A 6,444-nucleotide genomic window follows, 5' to 3' on the forward strand; every position below is an offset into this window, starting at 1 on the left:
AATGGTAAATATACTTATTTAACAATAAAAGAATATTACACAAATATTAACTTTCCATTTAACTCGATCTCGTAATCTCCAAGATCTCCTAATACTTTCCCGCAAGCTCATACGTGGTAACACGTATGAGATTGGACGATCATCATCACATCATTCACGGTCTTCATACTCACTATAGAGTCATCAATGGCGTTATACCTCGCCATACGGTCATCGATTCGGTGGAGATTGTGTATCTCCATTGATTTCAACATCACAAATTTAAATCATTCTTTGAACTTCTTGTTCATGAAGAAATTTGTGTAGTGGTCATGGTCAGATTCAGATTTGTCATCCTTGGATCAGCATCGTATCCGTCGGATTTGTCACTTGCCAGTTATCTTCGTGGCCCATCTTCTTTCATAGTAAAAGGTGATACCACATGAAGACTCATACGGAAAACACAATCATGTGCTATTGTGCTCATATCTCTCATGAAAGAGACGGACACATCTTCTTCTTTTGTTTTGTTTTTTTTTTTTTTTTTTTAAAACAGTCGAACAAAACCTTTTTTCTTTTTTTTTTTTCTTTTTAGTTTTTGAAAAAACAAAGCAAAAGAACGAAAAGAACTATATTAAAGAAGATTTTTTTTTTTAAATATAGAAAAAGAAATCAAGGAAGTATGTTTGATTCCCCAAAACAAAGAAAACAAGTACGAACGAAGAAACAAAATTAAAACTTTTTTTTTTTAAAAACTGTGGAAGCAAAAGAAAACCCTAATCCACATGCATAAGATCAAGGCTCTGATACCATGATAAATTTGGAGGAAACTTTAGTAATGAAATAGTTTCTCTCATTTTATTCATTAGCTTTTATGCTTATATTTATACAAGAGATATAACTTGTCTAACAAGTTCTTTACATATTTAATAATGGTAAATATACTTATTTAACAATAGAAGAATATTACACAAATATTAACTTTCCATTTAACTCTATCTCGTAATCTCCGAAATCTCCTAATTATATATGAGGAGAGAGAAACAATTGGTTTTATTAAACAGAGATCTTTACCATTTTCAACAAGTTCTGTTACATTGTTGAAGAGAAAGATAAACAAACTTCATACATAAAATTAAATAAAAGCAGAGAAAGATAAACAAACTTTAACATAAACTTTAAAAATAAACAGAACATTTGGAAAGCACGACTCCATCATATAACTGACATTAGCTCCAGTAGACGAATTACGAGTCTCGACTATTTGTTTGAGTCATCTTCTGGTTTCTCCACCTTCGTCATGAATGTAACCGGTTTCTTTGGGTGCTCATTTACGGTCAGGTTAAACACATCTGGCTTTGCATAATGTCCAACCACATCGAAGTATAATTTGGCTCTTGCTATATCACCAAGATCTGGATGAGGAACGTCATCAATATGATTAGCTCAAACTAGTTAATATTTTCTCGATATAACGTAAGATGAACAACGATAAGTGTATATATGTATACCAAGATCTGCTGTGAGGAGACCCTCTGATTCATAGTTTGGTCCGGCAAGAACTTGTCCCAAAGGTGAAATAATGACACTTCCGCCTCCAGAGACAGTAGGATCAGGATGTTTCTCGTCTATAACGTCATCAAACAAGTAACCAGGATGTTCAGGGAAATCTCCGCGCTTGCAGAACTGGTGCGCTGACAACACGAAACATCCACCTTCTACCGCAATGTGAATCATCGACGCTTGCCATTCCAACGAATAATCAGCAGTAGGTGCACAATAAATCTCAATCCCTGCGCCGTAATACATGGAAAATTGTTAGGAATGTTACATTATAAGCTAGGTGGGACTCAAAATGTGTCACATTATAGTAAAAGTGTGACACATCTTGAACTCTAATTAGTTTTCAGCCTTAATAATGCTTGCAAGCCTGGTTCTCCTCTAGATCTTGACTTCAAATTACTTTCAACTATACGACGCACTAGTTATTAAAACGTTATTTTTCTTTTGAATATAACGTAACATTAAATACAAAAAAAAAAAAAAAAAAAACCTGACCTTTGGCGTACAATGCAGTTCTGTAGAGAGGCATTCTATTTTCCCAGCAAATAGCAGCACCGAGTTTGCCAATGGGAGTGTCGTAAACGGGGATGGTTGATCCGTCCCCTTGACCCCAGATGCAACGTTCCAAAGATGTGGGCATGACTTTACGGTGCTTACCCATGAAGCGACCTTCAGGACTAAAGAAAAGGGCAGTGCAATAGAGTGTATACCCATCCTTCTCTATCGCCCCCATTACCAAGTGCACATTGTGTTTCCCGGCCAGTTTAGCCAGTCTTTCTACTTCTGGGCCTGTAGTTTTATCACAAGAACCAAAAAAAAAAAAGGTTCAAGAAATAGTCATTTTGTGAGAGTGCTCATTTCAAATGCTTGTTCCAATTAATTTCCAATCTAATAGTGACAAAAACAGAGCACTCGAAGAATCCAACCATAGCCAACAACATACCAAATAAAAATCATAAGCAACCATATAAAAGATAAATCAAAGAAACTTTAGAAGTGACGATAGTTTTATTTTGAGTATCATAAAAGTTGCCAAAAAAAAAAAACATTAAAACCATACAATTTTGTAACAACGTAACCTTAAAATACATCATATTAAAAATTTGTTGACAAAACAAAAAATTAATGAGATAATTAGAACACATCTATCATATGTTGCCAAAAAGAGAAAAAATATTAACAACAGAGATACTGAAGAGTACTTTATACACTGAAACCATATGGATCCGATCTTCAAGGATCCTGAACTAATATATGTATATTCGAATTCTTGGACCCGAAAAAGATTGGATCCTTTGGTGGTGTGTTGTATTTTTTGTCGACATGGTGTGTTGTATTTATTTGGTGTCCTTGGTACTCGGATAAGCACAAAATAATTAAGCACTTTTTGTTGGGAGTTATGTTATTGATTGGTAAAATACAAAAATGTATAAAAATTTAATTTTAGCGATAAAGACATGATAAGAAAATGATACAAAAAAATAGTCAACGAAGAATTCATAAGATAGAAGTCATACCGGGAACTTGAATAGCAGAAGCATGGTACTTGCGGAACTCATCACGGCCATCTACGTTGTGCACTCCAACCGCTAAACCAAACCTAAACCCTCGAGGATAGCCTCCGATAAAAGCTTCCGGGAACAATACTAGCTTGGCTCCCTTGCTCGCCGCCTCGGAAATATACTTTGTCTACAAATTTCAAGTATATAACGATTTATGTCCGTAAGATTAGTCGGGTTCGTCTGGAAATACCCGATCGAACCCAAGTAGTGGACGAAAAAAATAAAGGGAAACAATAGTTGTTAGTTACCTAAAGTGGCGGGTGTATCGTTATACACGGTGGAGGATTGGACGATGGTAGCTCGGACAGTGGAGGATGGGGAAACGCCGACAACGGGAGTTATGTTTTTGACCGTGGAGGATGGGACAACGCCGTCAACCGAAGTTGGGTTGTTGACTATCGAAATTTCTTCTTTGCTAGACATATTAACTTATGTATTGGTGTTTACGATTTGATGACATTGAGAGAGACTTGTGAGACAAATATATAGACTTTTTGGTTTCCCTTTTTGTCAATTTTAAATTCCTACGTGAGATGGTAACGACGCTCGAACTTTGAATACGTGGTGGAAATACAATTATGTAGGCCACACTGTCTACGTGTTCTTTTCCTTACCAATGGTTAATTTATGTAGAAGAGACGTAAATGAGATCCTCCGCTTGATCTGTTATAAAACTATACCCCTTGGTTTTAATTAAAACTAGGTTAGTACCGCGGGTTGTTTTTAGATATTTTTTTTTGTATAATATTTTTGTTTCATATTTATTGAAATCAAAGTTTAATATAAATTGTTTGGAATTAGAATTTACTATTAAGTTATTTAGAATTTTATATAATCTTCTCAAGTGTATGCACGGCCTATTCAAAGTCCAATTCCATAATATAAATATTAATGTAAAACATTACCAAACAACAACAACAAACATAAATTTACAAAGAGATATATAATACCAATGTACCTCAAATACTTTATGAACAGTCTTGCAAATAATTAATATTTGTTAGTGCATCTGCTGTTTTTTTAGATCCATGAATAAAGAGTATGCATTTAGATCATCTCTATTGGTGGTATTTAGATGGAGATGGCAAAGTTGCTTAACCATAAAAGGAAATAATTATATGCAAATGTGAGTTAAATAATGGTCGATGCATTACAGAACGATTTTTTGAACCGTTTAGGACTCTGTACGTGTCACTTTCTGATTGGGTGAGGGAAACATAATTTTTTTTTTTGCACTCTCTTTCTATTTTCCCGACTTTCATTCTTGTCTCTCTCTATTTGGGGAAGAGTGAACTCGAAACCATCGGATGATCAAATCGTACTCCACCGGCAGAATCGGTTCATCAAATCCGTCGTTATCAAGTTCGGTACTCTCATGGTCACCGTCGATGAACGCCCCATCAAATTTCAAATTTGGGACACCGTACGCTTATGCTCTCTCTTTCTCTCTCTCTCTCGTCCTTTATCCTTTCTTCGTCTAATTAGGTCCACTTAAGAACTTAATCACGTTTTTATCGATTAGGATTGTTTTTGAGCCTTTTTGACCTAAGCTAGATTTTGATTATTATGAAGATTAATTGTCATGATCAGTAACAATTTTTCTCATTCTTTAAACAATGCCTTACTATAATTTGCTAACAAGTAACAATTATATTTTAAAATCGTTGCCAGAGACTCAAAGTTGGGTTTCTTGATTAAGTTTCATCATAGGCTTCTTATTGAAATAGAAGCTGAGTTCACATGTCTCCTTGTTTCTCGTCAATAGTCTTTGATTCGTTTTTTTCACTCAGCTGTATGACTTGTTAATCTTTTCCGTTGGATGATGTATGGGCTGAACTTGTTTTATGTCTTTTTTTTGGTGCCTTCTGGTTCTAGTTTGCTATGATACGTTTATGATTTAACCAATTGTATGATGTTTAGGCTGGATAAGAGTCTTTTAGATCCATCACCAGATCATATTAAAGAGGAGCAGCTGGAGCTTTACTGGTTTATGACATCACCAGGTTAGTATTTCCTTGCAACAGTATATGATCAGCTCCAATTTTCTGAATTCCTCCATCAGCAAAGGTATTGGCAAGTTATTGGTTCTTTATTTCGTGAACTAATAAATTTAGAACTGCTGTTAAGGTTTTGGAAATTGGTACTTTCATCATAAATACAGGTTCTGGGAATTTACGTTTGATCTTGCATAAAGTTTTGGCTATATGATTGATACTGGCAATGCTCTTTTGGGAGTTTGTTAAGTTAACCATACATCTTAGCATTGTACTTAAAATGATCTTCTTACTCTGTTTTTTTTTTCTGGAATTTTTTACAAGTATGAACGATATATATGAGAAGGATTGCAAGAGTTTTATCATGTGTTGATCTTTCTGCCCTCAAAGCTCAAAAGTCTGGTTCTTTTGGTTGCAGGAGAGAGACATTTAACCATCTGGCAAGTTGGTTGGAGGATGCTCGGCAACATGCAAATCCTAATATGAGTATTATGCTAATTGGGAACAAATGCGATCTTGCTCACAAGAGAGCTGTGAGCAAATAGGAAGGAGAACAGTTTGCCAAGGAACACGGCCTGCTATTCTTAGAAGCATCTGCATTTAACCATCTGTGTTACAATGTGATCTAATTCCCTTAATCTCTCTGGATTTTGCAGTCATCGGGCATTAAGGTTGGCTACATGCATACTCAAGGTGCAGCAGGAGGCAGGGATGGTGCAATTTCTCAGAGAGGTGGCTGTTGTGGTTAAAAGTCCTTAGGACACATATCTGCTATAATCTGGTGATCCAGAAACTACTATTGTTTTTATACCATAGTGTCTTGAGCAATCTTTATTCCATTCTCGGTGTATAATGTCATAGCCCCCTCTATAAGTGTATGTACAAGCAAAAAGAAACATATTGACATCTTTAGCATATACAGGTCGCATACATATGTTGAACCAAGTATCTTTAGCATATAANCCTACTGGATCAATTGATAAATTATTATACTATTTCCAAAATAAAATTTTTAAATTTGAGCTGCGAGAGTTTCTCGGTTGCGGCGGCCATGGATAAATTTTCTGATGAGAGATATACAACAAAAAAACAAAGATTCATCTTAAGAAAATGAACACTCTCTGTTTCATAAAAACTACGACGATGAAGCAGAAGAAATCCAGGAGAAGATAAAACACTCTCTCCTTCGGTTCTCTTCTATTTAGTCCACATAGGAATAAAATCAGTGAGCTGTATAAACGTTATAATTTGATAGGGTAGAGATTTTTACTGAAGTGTGAACACCTGCTTCAATATTGAAAAAATGTTTCGCAGCTACGTGAAGTAAGCTCCAACACATGCTCACA

At 35.3% G+C, this 6,444-nt stretch overlaps 1 pseudogene; it reads right to left on the reverse strand.

The window, feature by feature from the left end:
• LOC104747136 lies at window positions 1,014–3,555 on the reverse strand (annotated as a pseudogene).

The sequence above is a fragment of the Camelina sativa genome, chromosome 15 (assembly GCF_000633955.1).
Source record: "Camelina sativa cultivar DH55 chromosome 15, Cs, whole genome shotgun sequence".
In the NCBI taxonomy this organism is placed as follows: Eukaryota; Viridiplantae; Streptophyta; class Magnoliopsida; order Brassicales; family Brassicaceae; genus Camelina; species Camelina sativa.